The sequence below is a fragment of the Humulus lupulus genome, chromosome 4 (assembly GCF_963169125.1).
Source record: "Humulus lupulus chromosome 4, drHumLupu1.1, whole genome shotgun sequence".
NCBI classification, from domain to species: domain Eukaryota; kingdom Viridiplantae; phylum Streptophyta; class Magnoliopsida; order Rosales; family Cannabaceae; genus Humulus; species Humulus lupulus.
In genome coordinates, this window is record NC_084796.1 from 169,029,387 (window position 1) to 169,049,163 (window position 19,777).

Here is a 19,777-nt window from a genome sequence, read left to right on the forward strand (position 1 = left end):
TGCCCGCCAGATAAGGTAAACTCGGAAGATAGTTTCTTCCAAGAGGTGATTGAATGTTTCTTGTACTTATTGAACCACAACCTAGTCAATCCAGTCAGTGTTGCTGGGAACAAGATACATCTTAAGTCGAACCTGACTTTGTGGGCCATCATTAACATATTGAAGGTCCCAGGGTGATTGGACGAGTTGGTGATTCCATCTTACGTGGGCATGGTCAGCATCCTGAAGCCAATAGGATATGGAGCTACCGCAATGTTAGGAGAAAAAGGCTTGAGCTCCTCATCGGAATCACAATCATCAACTCCTTTTCTAGATAGGAGTTTCTTCATATGTTCTTCCATTAGGGCCAGCCACTTGAGGGTTGGATCCTTGGCATCTAGGTTATTCAATAGCTGATTATCAGCTCCTATCCTCTTGTATGTGTTTGATGTGTTATTATCCCTCCAAGCATGATCTCGGTTAGGCGGGACATTCCCATTGTCACGTACAATAGACGGATCTCCCCTAGCCTGAGTGGAGCATCTGGGCGAGGCACAGATGGATTTGCTGGGATGTCTCTTCTCCTCAAACCAGTCCCAGCTCGCTCTGTTTAGCCAGGTTGGTTCCTAGGAGTGTGAGTTTAATGATCATTCCTACGAGGGCTGGCAGGATGAGCATTTCGTGAGATCCGTTCAGAAGGTACAGAACTCGAGGTCGCAGTTCGAACAGATTGATTGGCATGAGGTCAATGATTCTTGTGAGGATTGCTAGGTTGAGTGTTTCGCTGAATCCATTCAGAAGGTGTGGAGCTCAGAGTTGCATTCTGAATAGATCGACTGATGTTAGGTTAATTATTCCTGTGGGACCTATGGGACCCACTTTTCCTCCTTCCGGTGTTAACATCGGCTACAGGAGGGGGTAATCGAGCAAGAATTTCCTCGATCTACCTATTGGCCGGAGAGAGGTGACTCCTTAACTAGGCATTTTGTATCTCGGCAACCATCAACTACCCCGAATTTGGATTTTGTGGTCGTGATGCTGAACTGCCCACATCGTCCTATTCTACCTGTTGTTTTCCAGGACGTTGTGGCACATATGTTCTTTCTCCAGTGGGGACGGGCATACCATTGCCTCCTTGATCCTCAGGCTTACTAGTCTCATTGTCACGCATTGATCGTGTGACCACCATAGTTGTTACTAGGTTGGATTTTATATGAGGATCCAAGCCTATTCTGCTCTCAATGAAAACACCAATCTGTTGACGAGGTTTTTCGCCAATTGTAACATCCTGGATAACCAAGGCAATTACACTACGTGATTATAAAAGTGCAAAACTTGCTAATCAAGTCGTATAGTTGAAAACGTGACCCTAAAGTCGTAATTAGGTTAGGGTTGAAAGATTATGGTCATAAACAAGAAATTTCTCATTAAAATAAACGCTTAATACATGGGATCCCAAAATAGGTTTTAAAGGACAGTTTACAAAATTTCAAAGTTTATGTACAGCCACAAGCCACTCTAATGGAAAAATAGGCACTTTAGGTTCTCCCATCCTTGTACCATTCCTCGGCTGTGGCAGTCGATCCGTTGACTATGTACATTCTACCCCAGAGCTCTCCAACTCAAAACTGGTCCACTTTGCCCTTGCCTTTACTTGCATCACGTAGCACCCATGAGCCAAGGCCCAACACGAAAACCATGATGCAGAGCATAAATGATAATCAACAGTCAGATAATTCACAAATCAACAACCAAATATTCAGCAGGTCACATTGTTCACATAATCAATGATATCAATCTGCAAACCAATAATCAATCATTCAGATAATAAGCATGCCATAATCATCAGACTAATAACAATAAACATATCACACAATATCCAGGGTCGACGCCCTTAGGCCGCACCCTTTAATTGTCCCACTGACTCCGACTCGCTTAGGCCGAGCTCAGTGATTATATACTTAACCTCAGCTACCAGTGGCTGAGCCGCGTCCTGTGTGCAAATATTAATTTCGGCACTCTCAGGCCATTTATCTCATGTCCCCAAGGCATAATACCATCATATGACATCACATACAAGTATAGGGAAGTCTTAATCCCAACATAACTACATAACCGAGTGCAGTTTTCTTACCTTTGATTCTGAGCGCTTTGGCTAATTGAGATGACCCTCAAGCACGATCCCATCCAAGCCCTAGCGTACACCTAGTCACAATCCATAAAGTAGAACCATCACTAAATCTCATTTGCGTTACCCAACTTCGGGACCAATCCCAAGCTCTCAGGAAGCCCAATTCCACCAAATGGGGTGGTGGAATCGACCCCTGAGTCCCCAAGCAAATACCCTAAGAAAAATACCCAAACCCCATTTCTGGAGACAGGGCAGCTCTACATGGTGGGCGCTACAGTGCTAGATTTAGAGACTCAAGCCCCCCAGAATACGTGGCCTAGCGCTGTAGCACCCCCTACCTAGTGCTACAGCCAGCACATGCAAACTTCTAGGTTTTTTCCTTCCAACTTTCCCGATCCAAAGCTCCACAAACCCACTCCAAACCTCATCTAAACTCAAAATTGAACCTACAATTCATTATATCTCATCCAACATAACCTAACAACATCAAACTTAGTTAAAAGCATCATCAAACACAAAAATCACAATTGAGCTCTGAAGCTCAAGAACATCACCTAAAAACCAGAAACCTAGAACTTCAAAGTCAAAAATCATTACCTCCAAGAGAGTTTCGACCTAGGCTGCCCCCAAATCACTCCAAGCTTCAGCACTCAACATCCCAACCTCAATTCCTCACAACTTCAACACCAAAACCCAAAATCCAAAAATTAAACTCAGAACTTACAAGAACGAGGGAGAACCTAAAACCAGAAAAGATGAAACTCTTACCTTCTTCCCAAATTCGAAATTTCCAACTATGGATGGCTGCTAGTCCCTTCCTCAACTTGATTCCACTATTTAATTTCTTCAAACCCAGCTCTCAAGACTTGAGTTTTGTTTCTCCCTTCTTCAGAATTGAACCAAATAACCCAAAGATAAAGTCTGGAAGAGTCTAACACGTGAGAGCCTTTTCCCCTAGCTATTGGTTTCTATTTTGAATACCAAAAGACCATCCTACCCCTCCTCAAACTGAGCCAAACACTAAACCTCAAGGGTAGCTAGGTCATTTCACCACTCTAACAGAAATACCATTTTTTCCTCTCTTATTTCACTAATACCACTAACACCAAGGTTACTAATGGTTACCACCTCAACTAACCATTACTTACCACAATCGTGACTCTCAACTAGTACTGCGGAACAGGATCACCTCAAGCCTTATGCTGCAAATACATCCACATAATAATGTGGTATTAACAGTTTATCACAAACAATCACGTTTATGCCCTCAACAGGCCAAAATTACGAATATGCCCTTATAATCTAAACATGGCCTACATGCATACTAATACTCATAATCATGCATCTCATAGATCCATATAATCATATAAGCATGCTTATCACATAATCATGCATTAAATAATTTAAATCACATATAAACAAATTATGCCCTCCCGACACACTAATCAAGGACCTTAAGCCTTATTAGTAATTTTCGGTCGTTACAACTATCCCCTCCCACTGAGAATTTCGTCCTCGAAATTTACCTGAATAACTCAGGATACTAATCCCGCATTGCTGACTCAAGCTCCCAGGTCGCCTCCTCGACCCTACTATTCCTCCATAACATTTTAACTAGAGGAATTGTCTTATTCCGAGAACCTTATCCTTCTGATCCAACATCTGAACCGATTGCTCCTCATAAGACAAATCAGTCTGTAATTCCAAGTCTTCATACTTCAACACATGTATCGTATCTAAGTCGTACTTCCGCAGCATAGAAACATGGAATACGTCATGAACTCCTGACAATGACGGTGGTAAAGCTCACCTGTAAGCCACCTATGCAATCCTCTCCAGGATCTCAAAAAGTCCAATGAATCTAGGGCTCAACTTGCCTTTCTTCCCAAACCTCCTCACCCCTCGCAGTGGTGAAACTCGCAATAACACGTGGTCCCCAACCTAGAACTCCACATCTCTACGCTTAGGATCAACGTAGCTTTTCTGTTTACTCTGTGAGGTGAACATTCGAGCTCGGATCTTCTCAATAGCATCACTGGTTTTCTGAACCATGTCCGGCCCCAAATACTTCCTCTCACCCATCTCATCCCAATGAATGGGTGATCTACATCTCCTTCCATATAACATCTCATATGGAGCCACTCCAATCGTTGATTGGTAACTATTGTTGTATGAAAACTCAGTCAACAGGAGATACTTACTCCACGATCCCTCAAAATCAATCACGCATTCCCTAAGCATATCCTCCAACACTTGAATCGTCCTTTCAAACTGTCCATTAGTCTGAGGATGGAAGGTTGTGCTGAACTTCAACTGAGTCCCCATAGCCTTCTGCAAACTACCCCAAAACTTGGAGGTAAAGATAGGATCCTAGACTCACACTATAGACTTAGGAACCCCGTGAAGACGTACGATCTCTCTCGCATATAGCTCTGCATACTGATCCACTGTATAAGTCATCTTCACTGGAAGAAAATGAGTTGACTTGGTGTATCTGTCCACTATCACCCACACCGAGTCATGAAGCATCACTGTCCTGAGTAAACCCCCCAAAAAATCCATCGTAATATCTTCCTATTTCCACTTGGGGATACCCAAAGGCTGAAGCAACCCTACTGGTCGCTGATGCTCAGCTTTCACCTGCTGACAAGTTAAACATCTGGCCACGTACTCCACCACATCCTTCTTCATCCCAGGCCACCAATACAACATCCGTAGATCCTGATACATCTTCGTGGTACCCGGATGAAGTGAGTATGGTGTAGTATGTGATTCATCCAATATCTCATGTCTAGTTCCCACATCAGTCGGAACACAAATCCGACCCTGATACCATAGTAAACCAACCTCAGAAATAGAATAGTCCTTAGCTACTCTTGCTAAGACATTCTCTCTAACCTCCTGTAATTGATCATCTACCATCTGACCTTGCTTAATCTGCTCTAGTAGGTTCGACTGCAGAGTAATGTTGGCCAACCGGCCCACCACCAATTATATTCTCGCTCTGGCCATCTCATCAGCTAACTCTCTCGAAATCTGAGTGGAACTAAATAACTGCCCCGAGTCCCTCCGGCTCAATGTATCCGCCACAACATTGGCTTTCCCTGGGTGGTAAAGAATATCATAGTCAAAGTCTTTTACCAACTCTAGCCAATGCCTCTGCCTCATGTTCAGGTCCTTCTGCATGAAGAAGTACTTCAAACTCTTATCATCGGTGTATATCTCGCACTTCTCCCCATACAAATAATGTCGCCAAACCTTCAGTGCAAATATCACCGCTGCTAATTCCAAATCATGGGTAGGATACCGCTTCTCATACTCTTTCAGCTGTTGTGATGCATAAGCTATAACCTTCTCGTTCTACATCAACACACAGCCTAAACCCAACCTCGATGCGTCACAATAAACCACAAACTTTCCTTCCTCAGAAGGAAGACTTAGCACAGGTGCAATAATAAGTCGTCGCTTCAATTCTTGAAAACTATTCTCACACTTGTCTGACCAGACGAACTTCAAATTCTTCCGTGTCAATTCTGCCATCGGTGTCGCAATCTTCGAGAACCCTCCACAAATCGTCTGTAGTAACCTACTAACCCGAGGAAGCTCTGAACCTCCGAGGCGTTCCTTGGCCCTGGCCAATCTCTCACAGTCTCCACCTTAAGTGGATCCACCTTAATCACATCTTTGCCAACTATATGTCCAAGGAATGTCACTTCTGGTAGCCAAAACTCACAATTCTTAAACTTGGCGTACAATTGGTGCTCTCTTATCCTCTGCAAGACCTATCGAAGATGTAGCTCGTGCTCTACCTCTGAACTATAATACACTAAAATATCATCGATGAAGACAATGACGAACTGATCCAAGAAATCCTTGAACACCCTGTTCATTAAGTCCATGAAAGTTGCTGGGGCATTGGTCAAACCAAACGAGATGACCAGAAACTCATAGTGTCCATACCTCATTCGGAAGGTCATCTTCGGTATATCCTCGTCCTTGGTCCTCAGCTGGTGATAACCATATCAAAGATCAATCTTCAAGAATACAGTCTTTCCCTGTAGCTGATCGAACAAGTCATCAATCCTTGGTAGAGGATACTTATTCTTGATAGTCAACTTTTTCAATTCCCTGTAGTCTATACACATCCTCAAAGTCTCGTCCTTCTTCTTCACAAACAAAACTGGAGCACCCCATGGCGAGTAGCTAGGCCTGATAAACCCTAAATCCAAAAGTTCCTGCAACTATATCTTTAATTCCTTTAGTTCTGTCGGTGCGATTCTATAAGGTGCCCTCGATGCTAACTCAATAACAAACTGAATCTCCCTATGCGGCGGCAACCCTGGTAAATCCTCAGGGAATACATCCAAGAATTCAGGAACCAATCTAGTCTCCCCTGGCCCTGTTGGCAAAACCCTAGTGGTATCCACCACACTCGCCAGGAAACCTATACATCCCCCCTGTAACAGGTCCCTAGCCCTCAAGGCTGATATCATGGGTACGCGGGGTCCACATACCGTACCAACGAAAACAAAGGGATACTCGCCCTCTGGCTCAAAGATCACCATCTTCTTCCTACAATCAATAGTAGCTCCGTATCTAACCAACCAATCCATGCCCAAAATCATGTCAAAGTCCTCCATACCCAACTCAATCAAGTTTACTGATAACTCCCTACCATCAATCATCAGTGGTAGTGCTCTAATCCACCTCCTAGAAACTACCAATTCCCATGTAGGCAATATAGTCCCAAACCCTGCAGTATAGTACTCACTAGGTCTACACAGTCTATTAATCCCCTTACTAGAAACAAATGAATGTGTAGACCAAAGTCAATCAATACAGTAAAAGGAGAGCCAACGCTAAAAAGCTGACCTTTCACTACCAAGGGACTAGCCTCGGCCTCTGCCTGTGTCAGGGTGAGCACTCGAGCTGGAGTCAAGCTGTCCACCTTCCCTGCTTCCCCTACCTTCACTGTTGGGCTGTAATGCCCTACTACCTTAGAGTCGTTACTAGGTGAGTTTAAAATGTGCATTTAACTTGCTAATCAAGAATTTAACTCAAAAGTGTAACTAAACTGTATTAAAATCACATAATTTGAAAATATAATCATTCATTGAAAGTTATAAGTGTTTTACATTCGGGATCCCAAAATACTGTTTAAAAATATTTACAACTCAAAATATGTTTAAAGTCGACTAAACGACAAAATAGGAATCAGTACAAAGCAACTCCCCAAAATACCCCTGGCCATGGCGGCCAGGCAGACTAGACATGTACGCGTCGCCTCGCGCTCTTCGTACTCATGGTTGGCCGATCTTCCCCTTGCCCTTACCTGCACCATAGAGCACCCGTGAGCCGAAGCCCAGCAATAAAACTCCACACAATTAGATAACATATGCATATCAATCACTCAGCATATAACAAACTTGCCAACAAGCTAAACACGTACGGCCATGCCGTCCAAGGCGCTTTACCAGGCCCTGGGTTCGTGGTCTACACCGTAAGGATATCCCAGGTATCCTCTAGGGTCTTACCCTGGCAACGCGCACACCGCATGCTAAACATTGTTCCTGGCCCCTTGCCGCTCTCGGCCTTCGCCACTCTCGACCTTCGCCACTCTCAGCCTTCGCTGTTCCCGGCCCTTGCCGTTCTCGGCCTTCACCGTTCCCGGCTCTTGCCGATCATTCACATATATGAATACATAGCATAATTAAATAAACACATAAACATGTATTAACACAATCAATGGGCTATGCCCTGCACATAATCATATAGGGTCATGCCCTGCAACACAACTATGGGGCATTGCCCTGCTCTATGGGTACAACAGTTTTCTTACTTGTGTCCCGAGCTTCTTGAGCACCGAAATCTCGAGCACGGTCCTCTAAACCAAGCCTCGCTGAAAACCTAGTCACAACACATACATAGCACTCTCATTACTAGCCAGTTTATAATCATCTCCCGGAACCAATCCCGTGCTCTCGGGACCTCCCGTTTCCCCCCACAAGGTAGCGGAAGCATCCCCCGAGCCCCCTAAGCCAAAACCCAAAAACACATTTTTTTCCTTACCCAAATATTGGCCTAGCGTCGCGACACAACCCTATGGGAGCCGCAGCGCCCAGAATGGTGCCCTCCTCCTGATTCAACTTAGCGCCACGGCGCAGAAGAACAGGGTCGCGGCGCTCATACGCAAACCCAGAAAACTGGGTTTTTCCCCAACATTTTCTCGAGCCAAAACTCTTCCAAATCAACCCCAAGATACTCCCAAGTCCCAAATCAACTTAAAACCCCAAATAGACAGTATAATAACCCAAAAACAACAACAATTAGCTTAAATACACATTCAAATCCATAATTCACCAAAAATGGTTTCAAAACTTCATAAAACTTAAACCATAACAGAGCATAGCCTCAAAAATGCAGGAAACTCTCACCTCAACATGGAGATTCGACCTTGAGCTGCTTTCCCTATCCAATCCCAAGCTCAATTCCACTAATCCCAATCTGAACTTCACTCCAATAATCCACAAGACAACACACAACTAAACTCTCAAACCATAACATTCTTAGCTGAATTCTACCAAGTAATTACTCAGATTTCCTTACCTCAATATGCAGAACAATCCTCTAGCTTTTCCTTGGCTTGATTCCCCTCTTGATCCCACAAAACTCCAGAAATTTCCCCTCCTTCCTTCCTGGTTTCTAGTTCTCTCTAGAGCTCCCAAAGCACAACTCTTGCATAAGCCAAAATGTGAGAACGTTCTAAACTTTTCCCTCAGCCAAGGCTTATCTACCACCTAAGCCAAATGACCCATTTGCCCTCCTTTCTAACTTAGATTCTAGCTAATCCTCAAGGGCATCCTAGACTTTTCCTTAATCTCTTACAAGAATACCACTTTCCACTTAAAACAACTATCCTCAAGAATTACCTATAGTTACCCAAGTTACCAAAGTGCCACTAAACATTTCTCAATAATTCACATACTCAAGTTATAATATTCCCAAAATACCCCTAGGCTCCTCCCGAGCCAGGTATTTAACCCCGTTGTGACTTTTAGCAAAACAGCTCCCTAGGACTGTCTCGGATCGCGCACCATGATTATATCACCACCCACACATGGTATCAATCACAATACACATAAATATAACATATATGCCCCCAACGGGCTAAAATTATAAATATGCCCCTAACGGCCAAATGGGGCCCACATGCATATTTAATCACCTAAACATGCACTTCTAGTCACATATTCATTAAATTCACATATTAATACAACATAACAATTATTGCCCTCCAGGCATGCTAATCAAGGCCCCAAGCCTTATTAGCAAGTTTAGGTCGCTACAACTATCCCCTCCTTACAGAAATTTCATCCTCGAAATTGCCTGAACAACTCGGGATATCGCTCCCGCATATCTAATTCAAGTTCCCATGTCGCCTCCTCAACTTTGTTGTTCCTCCACAGTACTTTCACCAACGCGATGGTCTTGCTCCGCAAAACTTTATCCTTCCGATCTAGAATCTAAACCGGTTTCTCCTCATATGACATATCCTGATCTAGTTCCAAATTCTCATAACTCAACACATGTGAAGAATTGGATACATACTTTCGGAGTATGGATACGTGAAATACATCATTAACCCCTGATAAGGCTGGAGGCATAGCCAATCTGTAAGTTACCTCTCCAACCCGCTCCAGAATCTCAAGGGGGCCAACAAACCTAGGGCTCAGCTTGCCCCGAACACCAAACTGTTTTACTCCTCTTAGAGGTGAAACCCTAAGGAACACATGGTCACCGACCTGAAATTCTATGCTCCTGCGTTTTCAGGTCCAAGTAACTCTTCTGGCGACTCTGAGAGGCGAGCATTCAAGCTCTAATCTTTTTAATCGCCTCATTGGTCCTCTGAACCATCTCATGACCCAAATTACTCCTCTCACCCATCCCATCCCAATGGATAGGTGACCTGCACTTCCTCCCATAAAGCATCTCATACGGAGCCACTTCGATAGTCGCCTGATAACTGTTGTTATACGAGAATTCAATCAAAGGGAGATACTTACTCCAAGATCCCCCAAAATCTAGTACACAAGCTCATAGCATGTCCTCCAATATCTGAACCGTCCTCTCAGACTGTCCATCTGTCTGAGGATGATAAGCGGTACTAAACCATAACTGCATGCCCATAGCTTTCTGTAGATTCTCCCAAAACTTGGAGGTGAAGGTGGGGTCCCTGTCGGATACTAATGACCTCGGAGCCCCATGAAGTCGAACAATTTCCTTCACATATAACTCTGCATACTGTTCCACAGTATAAGTTGTCCTGACAGGTAAAAAGTGGGCGGACTTGGTATGCCTATCCACAATCACCCATACCAAGTCATGCTGTCCCATGGTCTTCGGTAAATCAACCACGAAGTCCATGGTAATATCTTCCCACTTCCACTCTGGAATCCCTAGAGGCTGTAGTAACCCTGCCGAACTCTGGTGTTCAGCCTTAACTTGCTAACACGTTAAGCACTTGGCCACATAATCCACCACGTCCCTCTTCATGCCCGACCACCAATACAAAGCTCTCAAATCTTGGTACATCTTCGTCGTACCTAGATGTAGGGAATAAGGAGTGGTATGCGATTCATCTAAGATCTCCAACTGAATATCAGAATCCATCGGAACACAAATCCGACCCTTGTACTTCAATAACCCCATCTCCGAGAAAGAGAAGTCCTTAGCCGCCCCGACTAAGATGTTCTCCCTATGACCTCTCAACTGGGAATCCCTCCCCTGCGCCACCTTGATCCTCTCAAGGAGTGTAGACTGAAGAGTGATGTTGGCTAACCGACCAACCACCAACTTTATACCCGCTCTAGTAATCTCCTCGGCTAGCTTATCGGATATCTGTCTCAAACTGAACAGTTGTCCTGGGCCTTTCCGACTCAATGCATCAGCCACTACATTAGCCTTCCCAAGATGGTATAGGATGTCACAATCATAATCCTTAACCAACTCTAGGCACCGCCTCTGGCGCATATTCAGATCCTTCTGAGTAAAGAAGTACTTCAAACTCTTATGGTCGGTGTATATCTCGCACTTTTCACCATATAAATAATGTCTCCAAATCTTAAGTGCGAATACCACCACTGCCAACTCTAGATCGTGTGTGGGATATCTCTGTTAATAATCCTTTAACTGTCTCGATGCGTAGGCTATCACCTTCCTAGCTTTCATTAGCACACACCCTAAACCCTGTCTGGAAGCATCACAATAAACCACGAACTTCTCATTGTCTGTCGGCAAACTCAACACTGGCGCGGTGATCAGTCGCCGCTTCAACTCTTTGAAGTTGTTCTCACATCTGTCTGTTCAAACATACTTTGTCTTCTTCTTTGTCAATTTTGTCAATGGCGTAGCTATTCTGGAGAACCCCTCAACAAACCGTCGATAATACCCTGCCAATCCCAGAAAACTCATCACTTCAGGAACACTGCTCGGTCTAGGCCAGTCTCTCACTTCCTCAATCTTACTTGGGTCAACAAGAACCCCCTCCTTACTGACAATATGGCCCAAAAATGTAACTTGCGGTAACCAGAACTCACACTTGCTGAACTTAGAATATAACCTATGCTCCCTCAACCGCTGCAACACCAAACGTAGATGTTGCTCATGCTCTATCTCTGACTGAGAGTACACCAGAATCTCATCGATGAACACAATCATGAACTTATCTAAATAGTCCTTGAAAACCCTGTTCATCATATCTGTTGACGGTGAAATCTCGTCAACGAAATTAGATCGGAAAACTCAAAGGTAAGTCAGGCGAAGTTTATATAAGAACTGAGAATAAACTTTAAGGAAAAGTAAACATAGATAAACAATGGAGCAAGCCTTAGTATATTTCTCAATAGCCTCTGCATACAATGAATTTCCCAACCCCTTCTCATGTGGGAGAGGGGTCCTTTTTATAGTAGGCTCTGATGGCCTGGGATACATGGTGGTCCAGGAGACCAAATGGTACATAAGTACTCTGTCAGGAGAGTGGTTTCAGAAGCTGAGGTCTTGCATCAAGTACAGGGGCAGGCGTCAGGAGGATGTCTCCACTACTTGTCCGTACCCATGTCAGTGGAGTGGGGACAGACATAGTGGCACAGGTGGTAGTGGTGTCGACTCTGACTCCTGGCCGTAGACGTACGGGCCATAACTCTTATTCCAGCCTTCCCACTCCCCCACTGGTACGGGTGTCCGTACTTCGACATACAGGGTCTTAAGGGCCGTACCCATTACTAGATCGTACATGAATGTTCCATTCGACTCGTACCCGGACCTCTAAGCATTGGGGTCTTCAAGGCATAGGGAATGGGACACTTGGTGCATGCAGTGGTCGTGACGTGAGGCGAGGCTCTTGGGTCCTTGGCATGGGATGCATGAAGCACCCCGAGGTCACTCATGAGCATGGGTGATGGGCATGTGGCCTCAACAGATGTCTGAGGGTGCAAGGCGAGACGCCTTCCTCGCGAGCCCCTTGTGGACACGGCTCCCTTGGCATGTCATCCCACTCGCGTGGCCACCTGGTGGCGTGGCTCCCATGCCACTCAGACTTTGAAGTCCATGGCATGGCTCCTATTCCTTCGCGATACCTCCTTGGAAGGCCTGTTGATGGCGTGGCGCGCGCGGGATGCGGGTCCTCGCATGGTGCTGGGCGCACGCGGGACACGTGGCCTCGCCTGGTGCTAAGCGTGCGCAAGGCAGGGGGCCTCGCCTGGTGCTAGCGCGCGCGAGGGGGTGGCCTCGCCTGGTGCTGGCGCAGGCGAGGGGGTGGCCTCGCCTGGTGCTGGCGCGCGCGAAGGAGTGGCCTCGCCTGATGCTGGGCGCGCGCGAGGAAAAGGGCCTCGCCTGGTGCTGGTGCGCGCGAGGGGGTGGCCTCGCCTGGTGTTGGCGCGCGCAAGGCCATCAAGGCTGCCGCGCGAGAGGCAACAGTGGCTCGGGGTCACCCCAACCCAGCCATATTTTTGGGCGTTTATGGGGCCTAAGCATACACTTTGAGTCTTTTATGGGCATGGAATATTGAGCATCCACAAAGGCCACACTTCATGGCTCACTAAGTGATGCTTCCCTTGGGACAATCTCTCAGTTTCACAAGACTTATAGGTCTGAGCCTGATATAAGTGACCTTTAGCCTTGTATTTTCACCATGTACTGGGGATTTTTTTCTTGGTGGATTTTTGGCATCCACAATATCCATAAAAGTTGTTAGGGCATTGGTTAATCCAAAGGACATAACTAGGAATTCATAGTGTCCATACCTCATGCGGAAAGCAGTCTTTGGTATGTCCTCTTCTTTGATCCTTAACTGATGGTAACCTGACCGGAGATTAATCTTGGAAAACACTGTACTTCCCTGTAGCTAGTCCAATAGATCATCGATCCTAGGCAGTGGATACTTGTTCTTAATTGTCAACTTGTTCAACTCCCTGTAGTCAATACACATCCTAAGAGATCCATCCTTCTTCTTGACAAACAACACTGGAGCACCCCATGGCGAGAAACTCGGTCTGATGAACCCCAAATCCAGTAACTCCTGCAACTGAATCTTCAACTCCGCCTTCTGTAAGGTGTCCTAGATACTGGCTCTGCCCCTAGTACCAACTCTATAACAAAATCAATCTCCCGCTGCGGCGGCAGCCCTGGCAGATCTGCTAGAAACAAATCTGGATACTCACACACCAATCTGGTCTCCCCCGGTCCAACCGTCACAACCCTAGAGGTATCCACAACATTCGCTAGGAATCCTATGCAACCTCCCTGCATCAGGTCTCTAGCCTTCAGTGCTGAAATCATAGGTACTCGCGATCCACTAGCTGTTCCCACAAATACAAAGGGTACCTCCCCTTCCGGTTCAAAAGTCACCATCTTGCGCTTGCAGTCAATCATCGCCCCTACTTCGATAACCAATCCATCCCCAAGATCATATCAAAGTCATCCATCGCAAGCTCAATCAGATCAACAGCGAATTCCTTACCATCTACCTCTACTAGTAAAGCTCTAATCCACCTCCTATAGACTACCAGTTCCCTAGTTGGCAACAAAGTCTGAAAACCCCTAGCATACAAAGCACTAGGTCTACACAGCTGATCTATCACTCTAGCAGACACAAATGAATGGGTAGCTCTCGAATCAATCAATGCAGTATACAAAGAACCAGCACTAAAAATTTGACCTGTCACAACTGAGGGGCTAGCCTCCGCCTCAGTCTAAGTCAAAGCAAACACTCTGGCAGGAGTGAGACTGTCACCCTGCTTCGGCTCTTCCTTCCTGGCTTGTGGGTAGTCCTTCTTCAGATGATTGGCACTCCCACAAACAAAATAGACCCTAATCCTGCACTCACCCTGGTGTCGCCGTCTGCACCGAGGACACACTGGAAAGCTCCTCCAGTTGTCACCTCCACCCTGACAGCCACAAAAATCACCCCGTGCCCTCCTATCCAAACTAGAGGAACAAAAGAATCTGGGGCCTTCCTCTTCTGTTCACTGGCGCCACTACCCCAACTGGATCCAATAAAAGGAGGCACCGTCCTCCTGGCATCATGCCTAACAGCGCTCTCTCTCCAAATCTAGTCGTCGACCCCCTCAGCTGTAAGGGCCTTGTCCACAACCTGAACATAGGTAGTAGTCTCTGGATCCAAGGTGATCTTCACATCACGGGTGATCATAACGTTCAACCCCCGTACAAATCTGTCTCTTCTTGCCACATCTGTCGGCACTAGATGTAACGACCCAAATTTGCTAATAAGGCTTAGGGCCTTGATTAGTGTGCCTGGAGGGCAATAAGTGAATTACTGCTTTAATATATGAATTTATGTGAATATGTGATAGAGATGCATGTTTAGTTGAATTAAATATGCATGTGGGCTCCGTTTGGATATTAGGGGTATGTTTGTGATTTTAGCCCGTTGAGGGTATAAATGTGATAAATATGATATGTATGTGATATATCTGTGTAGCACAATTCGAGACAGTCCTAGGGAGCATTTAGCCGGAAAGTCACAACGAGGTTGAGAATTCGACCTGGAGCGGGTCGAGGGGTATTCCGGGTATGGGATATTTTATGGGGTTATTGGGTTATAGAAATAAATATTTGGAGATATATTTGAGGTTAGAATGTCTAGGAAGGAATATTGGGGAAATTTACCATTTTTCCCTTGGGGACATTTTGGTACCCCGAGCCTTGAGGTAACCATATAAGCTTAAGTTAAATAAAACAAACAAATAGGAAACCCCCAGACTTATTCTAACCGACTCACTCTCTAGTTTTCTTACACTCTTGGAGACTTAGAACATCTTAGAGAAAATCCAGCCAAAGCTAAGGAATTGGGCTGATGGTCTTGAGGAATTAAAGCTTGGAACTTAGAGAATCTACACAGAAACATAACTCATCAAGGTAAGCTCCTAATATGTGGAATTGTGTTGATTTGCAGCTGGTTTTAAGGTTGAATATTAGAGTTTTGTATGTTGGAGGGATGAGGATTCAACTTTGTTTTTATAAGGTTTTGGCTTGAGTTTTTTTGTTGGGTTTTGCTATTGAATCTATGGTATAACCTTTGTGATGATTAGTTAGGATTGTTGGCTTGATTTTCGGGATAATTGGATTGATTTTTTAGGTGAAAATGGTGTTTTTCCTGGGCATGAAGGGTTGGGCCGCGGCTCTGTTCTTGAGTGCTACGGCCCTACGAAGCTGAGGAGCCAGGGAGGCTCTGCCTCTGGGGAGCGCCGCGGCGCCATAGGGCAGGGCCACGGCTCAAATGGGCATCAAAGAGGTTTTAGCCTCTATTTTGGGGGCGGACCGCGACGCCACTTCTTAGGGCCACGGCTCAAAGGGGAAATTTTGGCTAAATGGAGGTTTTAAGCGCGAGAACCTAACCTAGGGTGCTCGGGATTGATTCCACCACCGTGTTTTGTGGAATTCGATGTCCCGGAAGCTAGAATTATATCTGGAAATCGTTACTCGAATATTAATGGAATCCTTTATCATGCGTTGTGACTATGTTTTCTTCTAGGCTCGGGATAGAGGACTGTGCTCGTGATCGCAGTACTTGGGAAGCTCAGGTTACAAGTAAGAAAACCACTGTTCCCATAGAGCTTGTGTGCAGGGCATAGCCCTTTGATTGAATTTGTTCAAGTTTAGTATTTGCTTTGTTATGCTATGGTTGCATATGTGTAAATGTTCGGCAAGAGCCGGGAATGGTGCAGGCCGAGGTCAGCAAGGCCGGGAACAGCAAGGGGCCGGGAACGGCGTTAGGCACATGGAGTGCAAGGCCGAGTGCGGCAAGGGGTTGGGAGCAGCGTTGAGCACGTGGAGTGTGAGTTGCCAGGGCGAGACCCTAAAGGATACCTGGGATATCCTCATGGTGTGGACCGCGAGCCCAGGGCCTGGTAAAGCGCCTGGGACGGCTTGGCCATATGTGTTTAGCCTATTGATGGCCTGTTTATATGCTAAGTGTTTGTAGTTCATATGTTGTCTGCTTGTGAGGGTTTTCTTGCTGGGCTTCGGCTCACGGGTGCTCTGTGGTGCAGGTAAGAGCAAGGGGAAAGTCGACCAACCATGAGTATGGAGAGCGTGAAGCGGCGCGTACATGTTTCACCTGCCTGGCTGACACAGTCGGTGATTTTGAGAGATAATTGTATTAAAACCTAGATTTTGTCGTCTAGTCGACTTGGTTTGTACTTATATGTGTTGTAAATATTTCTAGACAGTATTTTGGGATCCCAAGTGTCAAACACTTTATGATTTTTAGTAAATGGAATTATTTTCAAGTTTACTTCTCTGTTTATGATTTGATTACACTTTTGACTTAAAACCTCAATTAGCGAGTTAAATGCACGTTTAAAACTCACTTAGTAACGGCTCTAAGGAAGTAGGGCGTTACACTAGATCTGGCGCAAACTTCGCCAATCGATCAAATTTCAGAGCATACTTTGTCACGGTCAACCGATTCTGGGTCAGGTTGATAAATTCGTCAACCTTCGCAGCTCGGACTGCAACGCTGTAATATTTCTCATTAAAGATATTCCTGAACTCTTCCCAAGTCATCATTGTCACATTCCTCTGAACTACTACATCCCACCAGATGGGGGCATCCTCTCTGAACATGTAGCTTGAACAAGCTACCCTCTCATTCCCCTCAACCCTCATAAAATCTAGGATAGAGGAAACCATATTCATCCACTGCTCTGCCTGCAGTGGGTCTGGTCCACCCTCAAAGGTTGGAGGATGCTGCTTCCTAAACCTTTCATACAAAGGTTCCCACCTGTTCTCCATCACAGGCTGAACTGGCACTAGCGCCATAACCTGCTAAATTGGCAGCCCAGTGACCTGTGGAGGGGCCTGTTGCCTCAACTGTCGAAGTTATTTCTCTATTCGCTGCAATCTAGCTTCCATTTCGGCAAACATCTGTTGCCAATTCTGTGGGGCAGGTGGAGGGTCCTGACCCTGATTGTCATCCTCGGCCCGACTGTCGCGGAGTCTAGATGATTGTCGAGGCATCACAATCAATATGCCTGCAATCAATGACGTCGCTCATCAGGCAAGATAACAATATCCAAAACCACCTCCCAATTCACATCAGCCAACCATAACAACAATCCACATAGTACACAAATAGCATATAATACTCAACGGGCCATGCCCTGGCATCATGCATATGTTAACTCATTCATCACGCTCTATATGAAATAAACAGGCAAACAAGGCATTTAAGCACATATTCCAAACATATAATTCAATTATTACCAACCAACCCTGAGTCGAGCATGACACTGACAGCTAGCGTACATGTTCGGTCAATCTCCAGGAACCATAAACCTTGGCCTGCTCTGATACCAAGTTGTAACGCCCTACTACCTTAGAGTCGTTACTAGGTCAGTTAAAAATGTGCATTTAACTTGCTAATCAAGAATTTAACTCAAAAGTGTAACTAAACTGTATTAAAATCACATAATTTGAAATTATAATCATTCATTGAAAGTTATAAGTGTTTTACATTCGGGATCCCAAAATACTGTTTAAAAATATTTAAAACTCAAAATATGTTTAAAGTCGACTAAACAACAAAATAGGATTCAGTACAAAGCAACTCCCCAAAATACCCCTGGCCGTGCCAGCCAGGCAGACCAGACATGTATGCGTCGCCTTGAGCTCTCTGTACTCATGGTTGGTCGATCTTCCCCTTGCCCTTACCTGCACCATAGAGCACCCGTGAGCCGAAGCCCAGCAAGAAAAATCCACACAATTAGATAACATATGCATATCAATCACTCAGCATATAACAAACTTGCCAACAAGCTAAACACGTACGGCCATGCTATCCCAAGTGCTTTACCAGGCCCTAGGTTCGCGGTCCACACCGTAAGGATATCCCAGGTATCCTCTAGGGTCTTACCCTAGTAACTCGCACACCACGTGCTAAACGCTGCTCCTGGCCCCTTGCCATTCCCGTCCCTTGCCGTTCTCAGCCTTCACCATATCCGACTCTTGCCGATCATTCACATATATGAATTCATAGCATAATTAAACAAACACTTAAACATGTATTAACACAATCAATGGGCTACGCCCTGCACATAACCATATAGGGTCATGCCCTGCAACACAACTATGGGGCCTTGCCCTGCTCTATGGGTACAGCAGTTTTCTTACCTGTGTCCCGAGCTTCTTAAGCACCAAAATCTCGAGCATGGTCCTCTAACCCGAGCCTCGCTGAAAACCTAGTCACAACACATACATAGCACTCTCTTTACTAACCAGTTTATAATCATCTCCTGGAACCAATCCCGTGCTTTCGGGACCTCCCGTTTCCCCCCCCACAAGGTGGCGGAAGCATCCCCTGAGCCCCCTGAGCCAAAACCCAAAAACACATTTTTTTCCCTGCCCAAAAATTGGCCTAGCGTCGTGGCACAACCCTATGGGGGCCGCGGCGCCCAGAATGGTGCCCTCCTCCTGATTCAACCTAGCGTCGCGACGCGGAAGAACAGGGTCGCGGCGCTCATACGCGAACCCAGAAAACTGGGTTTTTCCCCAACATTTTCCCGAGAAACTCTTCCAAATCAACTCCAAGATACTCCCAAGTCCCAAATCAACTTAAAACCCCAAATAGACAGTATAATAACCCAGAAACAATAACAACTATCTTAAATACACATTCAAATCCATAATTCACCAAAAATGGTTTCAAAACTTCATAAAACTTAAACCATAACAGAGCATAACCTCAAAAATGCATGAAACTCTCACCTCAAAATGGAGATTCGACCTTGAGCTGCTTTCCCTATCCAATCCCAAGATCAATTCCACTAATCCCAATCTGAACTTTACTCCAATAATCCACAAGACAACACACAACTAAACTCTCAAACCATAACATTCTTAGCTGAATTCTACCAAGTAATTACTCAGATTTCCTTACCTCAATATGCAGAACAATCCTCTAGCTTTTCCTTGGCTTGATTCCCCTCTTGATCCCACAAAACTCCAGAGATTTCCCCTCCTTCCTTTCTGGTTTCTAATTCTCTCTAGAGCTCCCAAAGCATAACTCTTGCATAAGCCAAAATGTGAGAACGTTCTAAACTTTTCCCTCAGCCAAGGCTTATCTACCACCTAAGCCAAATGACCCATTTT